Source organism: Chiloscyllium plagiosum, unplaced genomic scaffold, assembly GCF_037043375.1.
Source record: "Chiloscyllium plagiosum isolate Xiang-an unplaced genomic scaffold, Cpla_swu_hap1 HiC_scaffold_34, whole genome shotgun sequence".
Classification (NCBI taxonomy): domain Eukaryota; kingdom Metazoa; phylum Chordata; class Chondrichthyes; order Orectolobiformes; family Hemiscylliidae; genus Chiloscyllium; species Chiloscyllium plagiosum.
The window spans coordinates 25,443,801-25,463,347 of record NW_028270172.1 but is presented as its reverse complement, the minus strand read 5'-3'; the positions used below and the strand labels follow the sequence as shown (position 1 = coordinate 25,463,347).

Below are 19,547 nucleotides of genomic sequence, written 5' to 3'. Positions count from 1 at the left end.
ATTGATCTTGCTTAAGTGGTTCAAGTTGAAATGAAGGATCTCCTCTCTCTCATATTAATTAAAAGATGAAGAAGAAAATCAACTGCTTGAAAAATGGCCTGGTGGCACAGAAATACATTATGGTGGTAAATTACTCAAATTGACAGGTGGAGAAGACATTTCTGTTGTGAGCTATGAATACATGCAAATCTTGGAAAAGGAACACATGTATAACAGGTTTATCCATCATTCAAATGAAGCGTAAAAACTTCTCGTAGTTTTAGATTACTTTTGGAGTTCAAAAAGGAAAAAAATTAAAGTCACCTTATTAAACCAGAAATATTCCACTGCTACAGTTTTCTAAGTACCATGAAAATCCAAAGAATTAGATTGAACAAAATTTCAGGAGGAAAGCAGTGACCTCACTAACAAATCTCTATGAAAAGTTTTGATTCTGCTTTTAAACTTTCAAACCAGAACCTTTGGAATTCTTTCACTACCAATGCCCAATGCTTGTTGTGGAGTCAGCAGGAATGAAGGATTTGGTTTTATTACGTGCACTTATGAAAGGCAAGGCATCGCTAGCAATGCCAACATTTATTACTCATTCCCAACTGCCTGAGAAAATGGTGTACCAACTTCTAGAAACTCTGCAGTCAACATGGTCATGAGGGAACCCCAGGATTGAATTAAGCGGAAATGAAGAAGGTGCAACATATTTCCATGTCAAGATGGCATGTGGCTTTCTGGAGAAATTGCCGGTAGTGGTGTCCCTCCTTTGTACTGGCTATCTTCATCGCAGGTCAAAGTCGAGACTTGCTTCAAAGTATTTTTGATGAGTCGCTGCAGTCCAACTTGTAAAAGGTTGGACAGTACACCCCCTGACTACCAATGGCAGAGGAAGCAATTATTTTAAGATGATGGATGAATTGTAAATAAAGTGTGGCACTTTCTCCCATGGGCAGCACGGTGGCACAGTGGTTAGCACTGCTGCCTCACAGCGCCAGAGGCCCGAGTTCAATTCCCACCTTAGGCGACTCGCTGTGTGGAGTTTGCACATTCTCCCAGTGTCTGCGTGGGTTTCCTCCAGGTGCTCCAGTTTTCTCCCACAATCCAAAAATGCGCAGGTTAGGTGAATTGGCCATGCTAAATTGCCCGTAGTGTTAGGTGAAGGGGTAAATGTAGGGGAATGGGTCTGGGTGGGTTGCGCTTCGGCGGGTCGGTGTGGACTTGTTGGGCCGAAGGGCTTGTTTCCACACTGTAAGTAATCTAATCTAAGATGGTGTCAAGCTACAAGTATTGTTAGGGCTACACACAGCCTGGTACACTCATTTCCATCTGCAAAACCAGGTCAAGGTGTTAAAGTACACAAGACGGCCATTAACTGATGAAATGAATAGTTGCTAAGAATTGCTTTACAGAGTGGTAAGGATGTGGAACTGCCAAGTACATGAAGTGATTGCAGCAGATGACACTAACTAATTTAAGAGGAAGTTCAGTACATTCTTGAGGTAGAATGGAATCGATGGAAAAGGAGAATTCTAACTGAAGGAGGTGGGGTGGAGTGTAAGCACTGATATGGGATATTTGGAGCCAATGGCGTGTTAAACTGTGCTGTCGGTTCAATGCAAACATTCCATCTATTTCACCTTCTATCATCCTGGCAGCTACATCATGATAGAATGGTGATAGCAATCAATCTCCATCAATTAGTCTACACCAGACCCACACGACACAAGGAAGATTCCAACAGTGGGATCTTTGGGAGCTAAAGATCCAAAGTCACCTATTCGTTGCTCTCCAGCATGCTACATTTACCACATGTCATGTCTCAAGTTACACATATACCATATCCAAAGGTCTTATTTAAATTAATCTAATTCATGCATGAATGAACGAATTCCAATGACTTTCACCATCTCCCTCGGCAACCTGCTCCACAGTAAAGCAAGTTACTTTGAAAGAAAGAGGAACAGGGAATAAACTTGTCAAATCAGTCCAAAAAAACTGTGTGGGAAACAATTTAACAGCTTTAATAGTGTGTTAGCTCCATTTCTGGCCACTGCAGTACATTCCTGCTCTGTGCTTGGCCCATGCACAGAGCTTATGGTACGTGCAGAATGGCTGATAAAGCTTAAAGGGATTTGTTACACATTCCAAGGACCTTCTGAAAAATTCTTGCCCCCATGCTGTGACAAACTCTGGTCACCAGCTGGGCCATAGCCCCAGAGTTACATGTGAGGAGCGTACAAGGGCAACAGCAAATGAGGCACCCTGGAGCTCACTGCCAGTTCCTGTCGGTCAGTTTCTCGATTAGCACATTTTGCATGGCTCGGCATCTGGGGTTTAGCTTTGTATCATTTACACAAGTGGGAAACCCAACAGCAGAAGAGTTAAGTTGGCTTTCTAGGATTTACTATCGTGGAGTGGGGTGGAAAAGAACCATCCGTTCCATGCGTGTTATGAAATAAAGCACTGAGCAGTGCAACAGGCATGCCAAATGTATCTCAGAGCAGCACATTTCTGGCAACAAAAGAGCAAACACGCGATTGGACGTCATTCAGTGAATAAAGGGCTCCAGCCTCCTTCTCTCCCATTTCTCCCATGACAAATGTTCAGCAGCCAAAATTAATCTGTCTCATATGGGCTTTTGCCCAATAACTACCCCTCCCCCCCACCCCCCGAACCCCACTATCAATTTCCAAGCCATGAGGTAAACAAAATCGGAAAATCTCATAGCATTTTGAGCTGACAAGTCACTGAACATCTACTAGATCTCCAGTCTACAAATGGACAAGTTCTAAAATACAATGAGGTTGCCTTGAGGAAAAAAATAGACATGCAAACAAGCACAACTACTGGTACTGGGGATCAATAAAAAGACATTTTCTCTCAAATTTTCGTCACAGCAATTAATGAATATCCATTTAGAGCTGATAGGTACACAATAGTTATGAAACAAACTTCACACACAACAATGACACATTAATCTACATGAAAATAATTTCAGAGCAACTATAATGCCGACCAATACCAGTTGCAAATGATCAGGAAAAGGCTATTCAGTCCCATCTAACTGTTTGGTCACATCATGATTGTTCTCATGAATAGGAAGAGTTTAGACGGATATGAGCCAAATGCTGGCAAATGGGACTAGATTAATTTAGGATATCTGATTGGCATGGACGAGTTGGACCAAATGGTCTATTTCCGTACTGTACAACTCTATGACTATCTGTACCTCAACTCCATTCCGATGGAAAACAGTCCATGTTTCAGGCATCTATTGTGATGTCAATAGCCTTAATGAAATGGAAGCCAAGACTCACTGTGTTTCCATTGGCAGCATACAATAAGTTAGCACTAGACAAGTGTAACCAATTATGCACTGGTTTTGTGATTTGTATTTCGACTGAAACCTACGATGACAGATCGGAGTTGAAATGTTGCTCCTCCAGGTCAGAGTGGAAACATTATAATGTTGACAGAATACCAGAGTGTACTTTCAAAAAAATTAAGAGGAAATAAATGATCTCGCAATTACAGACTGCCTTTCAACATGTTGCTCTTACAGACATGGGAAACTTTTGGAGTATAGTTGCTGTTGTTATATCAAATACGAGCTAGCTTGTGCACAGAAAGCTCACACAAAGTCGCACCAACAAGACAAGCCTCAGGTGACTGTGTGGAGTTTGCACATTCTTCCCTTGTCTGCGTGGGTTTCCTCCCACAGTCCAAAGGTGTGAAAATTAGGTGAATTAGCAATGGGAAATTGCACATAGTGTCCAGGGATGAGCGGGCTAGGTGGATTAGCCATGGGAAGTGTAGGGTTACAGGGAGAGAGTAGGGGCCTTCATCTGGGTGGGATGCTCTTCAGAGTCATGCAGACTCGTTAAGCCATGTGGCCTGTTTCCACACTGTAGGGGATCTATGATTCTATGAAGACATGTCCTTTTACATGATTCACAAGTTCTTAGCGTGCAGCACTGCAAGTACTCAGGAAAGCAAATGAAGAGGGAATGGCCCATAAAGATGGGGAAGACATGCAACAACTGTACAGTGCATTTGTGAGACTGCATCTCGAGTATTGTGTGCAGTTAGGGTATCCATATTTGGCAAGTGATATACTCAGATGGAAAGCAGTTTAAAGAAGGTTCACTAGACTGATTCCATGCAAATTATCATGCAAAAAAGGATCGAGGAGGTTGGACCTATACTCATTGAAGTTTAGAAAAATGAGAAGTGATCTTTTTTAGATTAGATTTCCTACAGTGTGGAAACAGGCCCTTCAGCCCAACTAGTCCACACCGACCCATTTCCCAGTGACTAATGCACCTAACACTATGGGCAATTTGGCCTGGCCAATTCGCCTAACCTACACATCTTTGGACTGTGGGAGGAAACCAGACCACCTGGAAGAAACCCAAGCAGACACGGGGAGAATGTGCATACTCCACACAGACAGTCACCCAAGGCTAGAATCGAACCTGGGTCCCTGGTGCTGTGAATGATAGAGTAGATGTAGAAGGGATATTTCCTCATTGGGGGGAATCTAGGACTAGGGCAATCTTTAAAAATAAGGACTTTCCTATTTAAGAAATGAGGCAGATTTGAGAGGGCAGTTAGTCGTTCAAGTTGTCCTCCACTTGGAGCAGAAGTGATGGAATTAATTCCCCCTCAAATATATTAAATTTTTGATGAAGGCGTCGAAGACTGAGGGTGATAGGCAGGAAAGAATGGAGGCCTCCATCAGATATTAGTGAATGATGGTGCAGGCTAAATGAGTCAAATGGGTTATTCCTGCCAGTTTCTTGTGATCTTATGACTAGCTGAACACTGAAATAGTGAAGTTGACAAATAAATAGAAATCAAGGATTTGTGCAAGTCTACAAGTTGCACAAATGCTAGATGGTGTAAATATATATTATCCAGTCACACACATACACACACTTTAGACCGATAAAGGAAAACTTAGCAACTCAATGGCTGAGATGTGTTCATATGTCATGAATAAGCATTTCCGATTGCTCATGCATCTGTGAACTAAATTGGGCAATCAATCGAACAGTAGAATTTTTGCCACTGTCTCACACGTTTTGCTTGGACAAAAGGGAAAATTGTTCTGGTCTCCATTTGTTGAAAGGGACATTGAGACACCAGAGAAGAGGCAAACTAGATTTACAAGGGCAATACCAGGAGGATGCACGCTTCAAGAAAGGCAGAACAGACAGGATTCTTTCCTGTGAAACCAAGATGTGACCTGACAAAGGTTGACACAGTGGCACAGTGGTTAGCACTGCTGCCTCACAGCACCAGGGACCTGGGTTCAATTCCAACCTCAGATGACTGTCTGTGCAGAGTTGGCACACGCTCCTCGTGACCACATGGGTTTCCTCCGGGTGCTCCAGTTTCCTCCCACAGTCCAAAGATGTGCAGGTTAGGTGGATTGGCCATGCTAAATGCAAGGTTATATGGATAGGTAGGGGGGCTGGGTCTGGCTGGGATTCCATGATTCTAGGTCTTTAAATCAAGATAAAGATTTGGTAGGGTAAACATAAAGAGGATGTTCCAACTTCTGAAAGAGACCAAAACTAGTGGCGATAAATATAAAAGACATTACTAAATCCAATAGTGAATCCAAAGAGAACATTGCCAACCAGTGGAAATTCAACATGTGGTGCCAACTGGGCAAATTTCTGCACTGTAAATTCTATGTAAATTAAAATTCAAATACAAAAATCACAACACCAGATTGTGTGTGATTTTTAATTTTGTGCACCCCAATCCATCACCGGCATCTCCAAATCAAAAATTCAAATACGTTGTGAAGTGAAATATTGGCAGCTTTTGACAAAAGGCAAAAAGATGCACTACTCCCATCGCAACAGATTACAGAGAAAATCTAGACATTTTGTAAGGCTGGAAATTGAGTGGCATATTGTGAATTAATTGAACTTATATAATTCCTTCAGGAGAATGATAACTACAGTTCATGGCTTTTCTCCAAGGAACTTTGAAAACACAATCCTGAGATCATCCTGGAATGCAAGCCATCATCATAAAGCCCTCCTCCACACTGGCTTTCAACAATAAGCATCAGGAGTTCATGGATTTCTGTGTCACCAGAATTATCTGTGACTATTTGATCTGTTTCCTCTGCTGCATCTGTCCCTTCTAGTTCATCTTCCATTAACTCTCCCTTCTCTAGCCCAAGCACTGAGCTTGCATTTTTTTTTAATATATGGTTTCTCTCCAACCTTCCTCATGCCATCTCTGAACTCATGTCCATGAGATCCACATCCTGAGGGTGCCTGGGTGATTTGGCAAGTGATGGTGAAAATTTCAAATCAGATGCCAGGAGACAATGGCCTAACTGAGGCTGGTGGGGACAGATGTGAATGGTAAACGGAACCTTTTGGAAGCAGAAAGCTTGAACAGATTTTAATGGAGGCTGCAACAGTCATCTTTATTTCTTCATTCTTTCATGGGCCATTTGTTGCTCATCCCTAACTGCCCATGAACAGAATGGTTCGCAAGGTAATTTCAGAGGGCAATGAAAAGTCAATCAAATTTCTGTGGGTGTAGAGTCACATATAGGCCAGACAAAGTAAAGGTGGCAGATTTCCTCCCTATTGGACATTCGATAAGAAGACGAAGAAAGACAGTTTCGTGGCTTCATTGCTGTGAATGAATGATGGTGTTAGGATCAGAGGGTAGTGTTTGGGCAACATATTAGCTTGTAATGGTTGAGAGGCGGTGAGTTAGAAAGTTGGCTCTCAGTGACACTGCCTGATGTCAGTTTCGTTCAATCAAGCCCTGAGTGCTTATAAATGAGGAGCCTCCATGGGGGTTCAACAACCCCCGGGGCATCCCTAAAGCAAGTCCTATGCCGTTATCTTAGTACACACCAGTCCTCAGTTGGCATCAGGGTGAGGGGTCACCCACAAACCTTCCTACGTTCAACCTAAACTGGTGCAGAGGTGGGAAAGTGGTAGGACTCACCACGTGCCATCTTTATCCCTAATTAAAACCCCCTGCCACCAAAATCACCAGATGGGAGGACATTAAATTCCAACCACGTTCTGAGTTCATGGGTGGAGCTCAAAGCCAAGAGCTAAGAAATGTATAAAATAAGTTGGAGGCGGAAGTTAGAGATCGGCATGAATTTGTAAATGAAAGCATACGTTACATTTGAAATAGTACTTGGGGCAAACTAGTCTCAAAAGGTATTTCAATACCTTTGAAATAGAATTTGCTGTGTTCAGTGCGAGTATGCAAGCAAGAAGGGGAATAAAACTTGGGAAAAATATAATGATCTTCTGTCAGAAGCCTGACTGAATAATGTAGATCTTTATACAGTGAGGACAAATGGTACAACCTCGGGTGACCTCTAGGAAAATATGGAAGAACCAAATAAATCCAAGCTGCTAAAGCCAACCATTTTGCAACACCCCTTTGTCAAGTAGTGATATCAGATAGAGACAGGGTGACCTCAAGCTGTTATTTCTCCATGATCAAATAATTTGAGACACTCAGACATCTAGTCTGGGGTAGAAGGGCCAATGAGGGGAAATGTTCAAAACTCACAGAGTGACAGAAATTAAGTATGACAAACGGGGGAAAGAGAGTAAAGAAAAAGGTGACATTAACATTCGCCAATCTTGCTGAAGTTTCATTAGTTGGGTCTTTCAACATTGTAATCATAGTATAAATTATCCATCATAAGGTACTGCCCTGAATAAAGCCTACACTTTAGAGATTAGAAATGCAGAAGCCCAACATGTTTCATGTCTGTATTCACTCAAATTCAAACACATCCTGAACTGATTTATTTTTCCTTTCTAATTAAGGAAACCTCAGGATTAAGAGTACAGAGCAAAACCCACTTCACTGAGACATATATCTTAGTTAGCGAGTTTTGAGAAGATCTGTAGCTCAGGTTGAGGTTCTGGATGTCAGTTTGCTCGTTAAGCTGGAGGTTCATTTTCATTAAAAACGTTGAAAACGAACCTTCCAGCTCAGCGAGCAAACTTACATCCAGATATTTCTTAGTTAACAAAACCGATACATACAAGTGCCTCTGCTAAAAACACACTTAAAAACAGAGTAAGTAATAAGAATGTGGTGAATTCTTTGCATCATGGAATTGTAAGTGGAAAATTAATGCATCAAAGAAACTCTTAGTTTCAGACCTGGGGAACTCCTATGTAAACAGTGATTGACGTATGTCACAACGTGGGATCTGCAAGGGCTGGATGTACACATTTTCTACAGTGTTTGCTTCATTCCATTTGTTAGTGTGGCAACAACAGTACTAAGATCAGAAATGCAAATGCATATCCTATTATTGTGTGATGAAACACATCAATGTTGCAGCATTGCTACAGGAAACCAAATGCTTGTTGAAACAAAGAGACATTTGATAAAAGAGGAATGTTGTAAAGGGTGACAAGAACTGTCATTTTTTAATTCTCTCAGGATATAGTATTTCAGGCAAGACTGACATTTGTTCCTAATCCCTAGTTGGCTTTGAAGTGATAAGCTGTTTTCTTGAACCACAGCAAAGTCACAGATTTAATATGTGCAGAATGGCCCATCACATCTACACCGGCTCTATTACCTAATGTCAATCATAGAATCATAGAAATCATAGAATGCCTATAGTATGGATGCAGGCCATTCGACCCATTGAGTCCACACCAACTCTCCAAATAGCATCCCACTCAAATCCACTCCCTTACCCTATCTCTGTAACCCTGCGTTTCTGCATTCTGGACACAATGCTAAATTGCCCACTGGCAATCCATCTAACTTGCACATCCTTGGATTGTGGGAGCAAACCAGAGCACCTGCAGGTACACATGCGGAAAGAGGGAGTGTGTGCAATCTCCACACAGTCACCTGCAGGTGGAATTGAACTCAGGTCCCTGATGCTGTGAGGCGGCAATGCTTACCTTTAAGACATCATACTATCAATGTCCTGGATTTTCCCCATCTCCCTGCACACTATCAGTGGGGTTGGTTAGCTCTACTGGGTTCAATTCCTACATTGGCTGAAGTTACCATGAAGGATTTTACTTCTCAGTCACCTCCCTCACACTTGAAGAATGGTGACCTCCAAATTAAACCACCACCAGTTGTCTCTCTCACTCTCTCTCTCTCTCTCTCTCTCTCTACAAAAGAGAGCAGCCCTGTGGTCTGGTAAGACAATGGAGACTTTGTCATGAATTGAATGGACGGAATAGATAAGGTAAAGGTATTTCTGCTCATAAAAGATGCGAATGAGAGGGTACAGATGTGAAGTGATGTGCAAACCTTTAACTTTATTACTAACCAAATAAAACATCCAATGCCCTCTTCAATTCCTCAATTGAACCTGCCTCCACCACACTTCTGGGTAGTGCATTTCATACCCTAACTACTCGCTGTGTGACAATCTTTTCTCACAGCACTCTTGCTTCATTTGCACATCACTTTACATCTATCATTCTCATCTTTTATGAGAGGAAACAGCTTTACCTTATCTATTCTGTCCATCCTGTTCATGATTTGGAAAATCTCCATCAGATCTTCTCTCTGCCGCCTTGTCCCCAAGCAGAACAGTCCCAATATCTTCGACCTCACAGATGAAGTTTCTCGTACCTGGTACCATTCTAGCAAATCGGTTTGCATTCTCTCCAATGTATTTATATCATTTCTATAATGTATCACCCAGAACTGGACATAATACTCCACCTGAGATCTGACAAATTGTCAGTCATAAGACAAAAGGATCCTTTGGAGTCATAAAGGTCAATAAAGATGCCAGGTTCCCTTCTCTGTATGGCATTAGTAAACCAGGCAGGCTTTTTTTTGGCAACAATTCAGTAGCTTCCTAATCACTTGTACTAATATCAACTTTTAATTTCTAGACCTCTTGAAACAGAATTCAAGTTTTTGGACCACTACAGTGAGATTTCAATCAACATCCTGTCGAGTATTTGCCATTGTTTTACAACAGAGTGAAGACCAACTCCACTCCATCATTAACTCAACCCTCCACCTTCTTAAGGCAACAGGAGATGGACAATGCCCACCATTTAAATGATAAATAAAAAAAACCTACATCCCTTCAGATATTTTGTGATAGCTCCACTTATTAACAGAAAATAACACACCCAACATATCCTTCATTTTCCTTTACAAACACTGCTAAGATTTTCACATTGTGTTCAAATTCCTCCATGCCCTCACCCTTGCCCATCTCTGAAAACCCCCTCCAGCCATACACAATCATCCAAGGACACTGTACTCCTCCACTTGTGCATTGCTGACTTCCTTCACACCTTCAATGGCCTGGGACCCAAGCTTCAGAATTCTTCCTTAAACCATTGCACTTCCTTTCTATTGCTCCTTAAAATCTACCTCTTTGACTAAGCTTCTTGTCATTCATTTGGGATGAGTTACGACACCAAAAGCTAAATACAAATAAAATAAAACATAAAAAAACTTTGTTGCATTTATTAAAGTTACACTAGCTTCAAAAACGTTACACATATTGATTCCCCAGAATGTAAGAGAACTACTTTATTCAAAGCAGAGTTACATCAATACCTAAATGAATACCTTAATCTGAGCAACCAACAGCAAGTCTACCACAAGCTGACTAATACGGTTTTAAACAAACTCTGCCCAGTTCATTGATAAACCTCCTAAAATCATCCCCTACATTGTTCAGTATATTTTTAGATTACATTACAGTGTGGAAACAGGCCCTTTGGCCCAACAAGTCCACACCGACCCGCCGAAGCGCAACCCACCCATACCCCTACATTTACCCCTTACCTAACACTACGGGCAACTTAGCATGGCCAATTCACCTAACCTGCACATCTTTGGACTATGGGAGGAAACCGGAGCACCCGGAGGAAACCCACGCAGATACAGGGAGAACGTGCAAACTCCACACAGTCAGTCGCCTGAGGTGGGAATTGAACCCGGGTCTCTGGTGCTGTGAGACAGCAGTGCTAACCACTGTGCCACCGTGCCGCCCAAACGAGAAGATGAAATATTGTGCAGTTATTTTAGAAGTTGCTTCTGGTTCAGTCTCAATCTCATCTGATTTATCCATTACTAATTTGTCTATAATATTTGCTTAGATTGCTGTTCTGTCTTGTCATCTGCAAGTGAAGGAATACTTAATTGACCATTTTTGCCAATACAACTTTTAGAAAAAGGCGTGGATTGGGTGAATTAAAAGTTTTAAAAAGGAGCTAAGGGGCAACTTTCTCACGCAGAGGGCGGTGCGTGTATGGAACGACAAGTGATGGAGGCTGGTAAAATAGCAACATTTAAAAGGCATCTGGATGGTATATGAATAGGAAGGGTTTAGAGCTATAGGGGCCAAATGCTGGCAAATGGGATGAGATTAGGTTAGGATATCTGGTCAGCATGGACGAGTTGGACCAAAAGGTCTTTTTCCGTGTTCTATATCTCTATGACTCTATGACTATGCACCTAGTAAATCACAATATAAACCAGAAACTGAGGGAAGAAGAACAAAGATTTCAAAGAGAACTGGTTATTTATATTTGTACTCTCCCACAGCTCGCACTTCACAAGCAGAAAGTCCTGACATAGTTCATTTACTCAGATAGATGGTACAGGCTCTGAAGCATATAATATTCATGTTCTAAAATCATGGGGGTAGATCAAGAGTACTTTAGGGATTGGTACATGAATTGAAATGTACTCACTTAATCACTTAGCTGCAACTGTTCCTAGTTTTTGATTTCACAGTCTGATAAACACCACAGCACAACAGGTCACAAAAAGACTTGTCTGTCATCATTTCCATCCCGATTATGAATATCAAACCTTAGATCAGACTTTTCACACACACTCACTCTTCCATGTCCTTTCCCCCATATGTAGCAATTTTTACTGCTTGTACAGATGAGTCAACCAGACTTGCATTTATAGAGTACCTTTCCACATCTTGGGCACACCCAAAGTACTTCACAGTCAATGACTACAATTCAAAGTACAGGAACACTAAGTTCAGAAATGCAGACATAAATTTCTGTACAGAAACTCCCATAAAGACAGTGAGATAACAAGCGAATAATTGGTTTATTTTTATTTAGTGGTATTAACCAAGGTGATCATTGAAAATTGCAATAGTCTTCAAAACAATGAGATTGCTAACACTCACCCAAGGAGCAGAGAGGTGTCGTCAGTAAAACACCACCTCTGACAGTATAGCATTCCTTCATCATGAAACTAGAGTGCTGGCTTGGAGGTGGTCATGACTCAGGAATTGAATTCAAATTGTGGTGCAGGCTCGAAGGGCAGAATGGCCTACTCCTGCACTTATTGTCTATTGTCAAAGTTCTGACTAGAGAGCAAGAGTGCAGCCATTAAACCTATTTGTTAATCTAATTTTAAAACAATGTAAGCTACATGTAAAGCTGAAAGAAATTGTTCATGAGATGTGGGCATTCATCGCTCGCTGGACCAGTATTGGCTGCCCAACCCCAATTGCCATTGAGAAGATGGTGGCATAGAACCTTCTTGAACTGCTGCAGTTCTTAGGGTGCAGATATACGCATGGTGCAGTCCGAAACAGACTACCAGGATTTTGACCCAGCAACAGTGCATAGCTTGCATTTCAGAGGGCAACTTGAATGTGACAATCCCATTTATCTGCTGCCCTGTCCATTCATGTGGTGGGTCCTGTGAAGGACTCTAGGTAATCTGCCGCTTTGCTGCAGTGTACCTTGTCGGTGGTACACATTACTGCCACAGCTGGTGATGAAAGAAACCTACGTTGAAGATGGGGATGAGATGCCAGTCAAGTGGATTCCTTTATTCTTAACTGTGTCTCAGTAAAATATCCTCCTCTGCATTGTCTCTCCCCAATTTTCTTCCTGCTCTTCCTAAGGGCAGTTCCTCAGTCACCTTCCAGTTTCTCACCTTGTGGGCATTATTCAGCTTTTAGCTTTAACAACTTATGGCAGAGTATGAAATGTTGAGGGAGAAAGACCTCAAAGTTGACTTTGACCCTGTCCTTCATCAAATATCCTCACTTCCATCAACAGCAATTAAGACCAGGAGTGTGAGTTACATCTCCCCAACAAACAGACTTCCATTCAAACAGCTCACCCTCATTCTGAATTGAGATCTGCCAACTTACACCTTTCCTGATCAAGGTTCACATGGTCACTCAAGGCTCTTCATCCTCGCAATAATGAAATCAACTCCAAAGAACATCTGTAATAAAAGATCTACAAGTACATACATCTGGATGAGGGCTTTGCACACGGTACACCACTATCTCTGCCTGTGAAAATATTTATCTTTCATCTTGCTCCAGGTTATGAGGGATGTTAGCATAAGGCGTCACCGGATAATCAAACAGTTGAGGCTTTCAATAACTAAATAGAATAGGCCCATTTCTACTGCACCCAGTTAGCAGCTTACCAAGGTCACCCCAGTTACTAATATAAGCCGGATCTAAATGTCTGGAACTCAAATGACTCTTCCTGTTCGACAGGTTTATTTGACTACGAGAGAGACACAGACCTACTGCTTTTGAGCTTTTAAGCTCTTTTCTGTAAATATTTACATACAGGTGGATTTTTAAATAAGAGATTTCAGTCAAAGCATTCCTCACACCAACTTACACATTTTAAGAGCTTGTAGTCATCACTTCAAATAAAAACACACAAAAGCAAAAGGATCAGGCTATTCAGCCCCTTGAAAGACACAGTTCAGTACACGTTCAACAAACATGTTCGAGGACAGTCACCACGCGTTCTGAGATTTCAGGCTTTTCAGCTTCACCATATTGTAGAATCTAGTTACAAAACCAGACGCCTTTCAAAGGCTATTGATGAGGTCCTACAATTCTAATTTAGTCCAAACTTGTCATTTATGAGGTATTTTTGGGCAAGTGGGAGGAGGTAATTAAAAGTGACTGTATCATTATTTGGGAAAGGAACCATTTGTTTTAAGAAAAAACTAAAAATTCTTGTCAGTTCCCCCAGATCACATCAGCACTTCAAGATCCAGAATTAAAGTCCCTTTATTCGGTTTCAGCAATATGTTTTTATCAATAAAAATGCTCACATTGACCAATCACATTGTTCAAATAATCTGACCTCTCCAAATGATCATTTTAGAAATTCACATTGATAAATGCAACTGCTGTTTTGAGCTAATTCTCATGAGCCAGATGACTTGCATTCACACTGCTTTTCTTGGAGTTGGAGGAGTTATCTATCTGGATCAGACAATGGGAAAGCTCACATCTCCACAAAAATGACAAAGGGCTTTACAGATTACAGTCGTTTCTGCTATAACCAGTTCCTTCAACACAGGTTGGCTTTAATGCAATTGTAGAATTTAGAATGTTATTTGGAGAACACAAATGCAATTCTGGCCCCATTAGTTTAAATGGCATGGCTGTTGTGCGATTTTCTTATAATGAGAGATCGCACGGGAATGGAACTGTCATGTTATATCAGAACCGACTGTACTAGCATTGCAGGCAATAGAGCCTCTGAACACAAGATGCAGTTCTCACAATGCCACAATCATGTAAGCATTGTAGGTGATGAAGCTGCAACCTTCAAGCTCACTCTGTTCTGCTAGTGTGAAATGTACTGCAGGAGCCTGCAAGATAGAAAGGGTGGAAACAGAAGCCCAGTGATGCAAGGAATGTATTGCACATCACAGACTTTGACTGCACAGTGGAATGCTAGAAGGTTTTATGTTAGATCAGAAAATAAATAGCCTCCAAGTTCAGGCACTGAAGCACCCTCAAGCCTTGGTGGCGTATGTCCAAGTGTACAATGAGTGCAAATCTCATGCCACTTGCACACCATGTCATTCTTTGTGTATTTTCAACTGCACCACTAACATAGTTCATCCTAATCAGTTTCTCTCCATGACATCAATCTATTAGTTTTCAGCCTAACTCACCTGACAGGAAGGTTGCTCCTGAAGCCCATTTTACATCGTGCACAAATTTAATTAGATACAAAATTGAGGTATGGGTGTACAAAACAGATATCCAATCCAAACAAGCTCCTTTCTTGCTAGACAGGTGAAGTTATAAGTGGCATAATTATTGCAGAAACAAATAAATTAAAAATATTGCTATATGTAGTGCAGGAATTTTGTGCGAATAGCCACACCTTTTGTCACCTTTCTCCTCCATCCAAGTATAAAAGTCTCGCCAATCAGTCTATGGCGCAGCCCATTCAAAAGAATCTTTGCAAATTGGGCTTTTATGGTTAGACCTTCAAACGTGCCCCACACACAAAGCAGCAGCTATTAGTTTTTTTTAAACTAAGTGGGATAAAGTTCATCTCTCATTTTGGAAGTTGCAGTGCAACAACTTTAATATAGAAAAATATGGATCTGTTCCAACTGGTTCCACTGGCAGAAATGCGAAATGATGAATGAAGCAATCAGTGGAAAACAAAAATTTAAATTAATGAGTATTTGTGCACTTACTCGCACAGACACGTGTTTGCTTGTGTGTGTTTGTGTTTGCGCGCACCACACAAACACACATGCAAACAAATAGCAAAAATCTCCTATTTTGAAATAAAGTACTTTCCTGCAATTGTTCACAGATGCCTAAATTCAACTTTTTTTGAACACATCTGGCACTAACCCTATTAAAAAAAATCTTTGTATGAAAAACAGTTCTGCTAACATAATAACAGTGCAATTGCCCCACACTCTCCATCTGAGTGGAATTTAATATCAAGGTGATCTGCCAGCGAGGGCAGTCTGGAAATGCTATTGAATGCTTTGAAGTTTAAGTCTCCATTTCAACAGCTAAAACAGTTTCAGATGTGACAATGTAATTTTATGGCTTGAATAATACCTATATACTCACAGCTGAGGTCCACAGAGGGTGCATTACAACTATACTGAAAGATGGTTTGCAGAACTCTGGGCTCCTATAACATTATTCTCCTTCCCCAGATTTCTTTTCTACAGAAAGGATCTTATAAAACTACAGGAGACAAAAGAAATCAAGACAAAACTATTACTTTTGAAAGCAACAGCCATCATTAACAAAATTGTCTCGACTCAACTCTCCCTACATCAAATGGATTGAAAAGATAAGCACAGAATACAAAAAAAGTGTTTCTGAGCATTACTGTCCAACAGTTAAGTCTCACCAATGGTGCTCCATATTAAATGAAAAGTAGCCCTTGGAGAACAAGATTGAGTCACTGGCTGATTTCCTCTCTCCCCTTTTCAGAGCACCTGTTTTATCAACTCGGCTATACTCTGTATTGGCTTGCCAAAATATGACACTCACTTGTTATTTTCTTCCCGTGGACTGCTAAAAGGATGTGGTTCTGTTGTGACTATGTTATAGGGACTATAACTGAATAATAATCCAGAGTGAAAATACTAACTTCATCAGGAAGTGTGAGGAGTTGAAGTCAGTTTTAATAGGCAGAAAAAAAATTGGGTAACAATGACCATGAAAATATAGGGCTTTAAAACGCAGTTGGAATGCTAATGTCATCGCATCGTGACTCACTCTGGCCTAACCATTAGTCTAGTCCTTTGCCTATAATGCTTCATAGACTTGGATTCAGGAGGAGGCTATTCAGTTCATTGGGTTGGCCTGATCTTTGAAAAATTAGCCCCACGCCTCATAGCCCTGCAAATGTACCACCGTGCATTACTGGATTCAAAATGTTAACTCGGTTTCTCTCTCCACAGACGCCAGACCTGTTGAATTTCTCTAGCACTTTTTGTTTTTATTCAGATTGCCAGCTTCCACAGTATTTTGCTTTTATTTGAACATGTTCCTCGCCTTTATTTTTGCCAATTATCTTCAAGCTGTGTTCTCTCACTGTGGAAACAGCTTCTCCTTATTGACTCTTACAAATGCTTCAAGATCTTGAACCTCTATTAAAACTCCCCTTAGCCATCACTGATCTAAGGAGTATAGTTCAGCTCTGCCCATCTTCTACCAAACTGAACTCCCTCATCTCTGATCTCATTTTAGCAAGTCACCCCTAGACCTAACTGGAGACCTTATCCCCTTCCCCACCTTTTCCTAAGGTGAGCTGTACTCAGAATTCCATTCGTTTATCCGTTCACAGAAGGTGGCAATTTCTGGCAAGGCTTCCATTTATTGCCTGACCCATAACTGTCTGACAGAAGGTGATATCTGTGAAGGCACTCCCAGAAGTCTGTTTTTAGGTAGAAAGTTCAGGGTTTTACCCAGTAAGAACCAAGGAAAGATGGTGATTTCTAAGTTAGGATTGTGTGAAACATGGAGATGAACTTGCAGCTACTGTTGCTCCCATTCTCCTACTATTCTAGGTCACAAACTCATGTCAATATCCCCTTCATGGAATCCTACAGATTTAATCAGAGAGGTCTTTTACCCCAAATAGCAGGCATTCAACACATCCTGAATCCTTATGATGCTACATTAGACTTTTGCTGTGATGTCATTTTGACTCCTGCATTTGCCTGAGCTCTACACTGTCACCCCCAGCACCAGAGATTTGGGAGCTACGCTCAAAAGGAATCTTGAACTGCCTGCTTCCTTACCCTGTCAGATGGCACTCACTTGCAATCCTCCTGAACACCAAGTCTGCAGAGTGGCCATCTTCTAAAAAGTGTAATTCAAGAAAGCTTCAATCACTCATATAGCCTACAATGACGGCAGCACAGAAATCTTGAGCTCAACCAAAAATAGCCCAAGGTACTTCCTGTTCATGCCTTATCCAGGTATATGAACCATTCTTGAGTACGTGCATGGCACTAAAGTTGCAGGCGATGTATCTCAAGTTATCCTAAAGTGTCATTTTCTACTTTTAGTATGAATATAATTATTTATAACAGGTTCATATTTCATGTAATTTGGATCATTTACTGCAACTTGCCAGTATTTAATTTTATCTACTTAGATTTAATTACTCAAATAATATATTTAATTGTTACTCCTAAATTTTAATCATTTTGCATTGCCTTCCAATTCTTCACCAAAATTCCTGTGTTAAAGCTCTCAATATTTTGCAATTCCCTCTGTGCTTTGAACCATCTGCTTTGGAGCTACAACTTTGAATATATACCAGGTGTACATCAGTCAGTACTGGTCAGTCAAGCTCCAGCCGCAAATAATTAACATCTTGTCACTACTTGATTACAATTGAATGACAGTTAACTATCAACATAAATGCAGTTTTGGAAGCTGAAAGGCTACATTCAGTCTCAGTTTGACAAAAATACACTTTCAGTACTACTTGCCAGTGAATTCCCAATCTCACCAAATTCCCATTTTAAAGTCATCAAACTGTTTTAGAAATTAATGACTGGGAAAAATCTGCCTATCCATTCCTAATTTAAAATCGCTCCAATATATGACCCCACAGTGTGTGCGGCTCTTACTAAAGGAAGTCCCAAATTCCAATCATTTTTAGACAATGTTTCAGCATTTATAGTACAAAACGTGTAGGTCAATGAAGAGAATACAAAAGGGTATTACAAACTCAGCACTGCAAAACAGATGCAGCTCCCCAAATTAAAGATAGAACTTGCAAGCTCTGAAGGTATGTAAAGTCATCTTGGATGTAGACATAGCCAATGAATCTAGTCAAGATTCAGAACAACGTTGCACTTCTGCCAACAGCCTGTGGTCTGGATTCATGAAACCCTTTTGCGTGAGTCAAGTCTCGGAATATATTTCACAGTCACTGAATTAAAAGGAAGTCTAACAAATTATCATTTTCATTGTGGTTGATTTTGGGCTTCTAAATGGCTTTGGCTTGGCATGCTAACGGAGCATCAAAAATGGTTCTTTTCAGCTAGCCAAATGACAATTTGGAAAAACAAATCAATTTAGAAACTGGACATTATTCACAGAGACCATCTTTCCAGCAATAAAGAAGCTTCCTGTAGACTGGATTGGGACATCTCTTCATCATTACCATTTTGCAGTTGTCCTGGAAGTAGTTGTCAAGTATGAAGGTTATACATAATGCACAAGTTCAAATTAAAACAGCTCATTAGATGAAAGTCCTCTCAAGGCTGTGACCAGAGAGAAAATTAAAACAATTCAAATAATAGAAAACAAAATTGATAATCTGGGCATAATTATGACATGATAGTCATAGAGTTGTGCAGTACAGAAACAGAACCTTTGGTCCAACTTGTCCATGCTGACCAGATATCCTAAATTAATACAGTCCCATTCACCTGCATTGTCCCGTACCCCTCTAAACCCTTCCTATTCATGTATGCATCCAGATGCCTTTTAAATGTTGTAATTGCATCAGCCTCCACCACTTCCTCTGGCAACTTATTCTTACACGTACCACCCTCTACATGAAACGTTGCCCCTTTGGTCCCTTTTAAAATATTTTAATTCACCCTACCCATGCCTTTCTTAAAATAAAATTATTGGCAAAAATGGTCAATTAAATATTCCATCACATACACATAACAAGACAATCCAGCAATCTAACCAAAAATAATACACGAAACAATAATGGATAAGTCAGAAGACATTGTGCTCAGACTGAACCAGATGTAACTTC

The 19,547-nt window shown here is 40.8% G+C and overlaps 1 protein-coding gene across 2 annotated transcripts in view; it reads right to left on the bottom strand.

Annotated features, from left to right (window-relative positions):
* Positions 1 to 19,547, bottom strand: part of nkd2b (NKD inhibitor of WNT signaling pathway 2b) — a 126,801-nt gene that overhangs the window by 54,707 nt on the left and 52,547 nt on the right. The window lies entirely within an intron of this gene.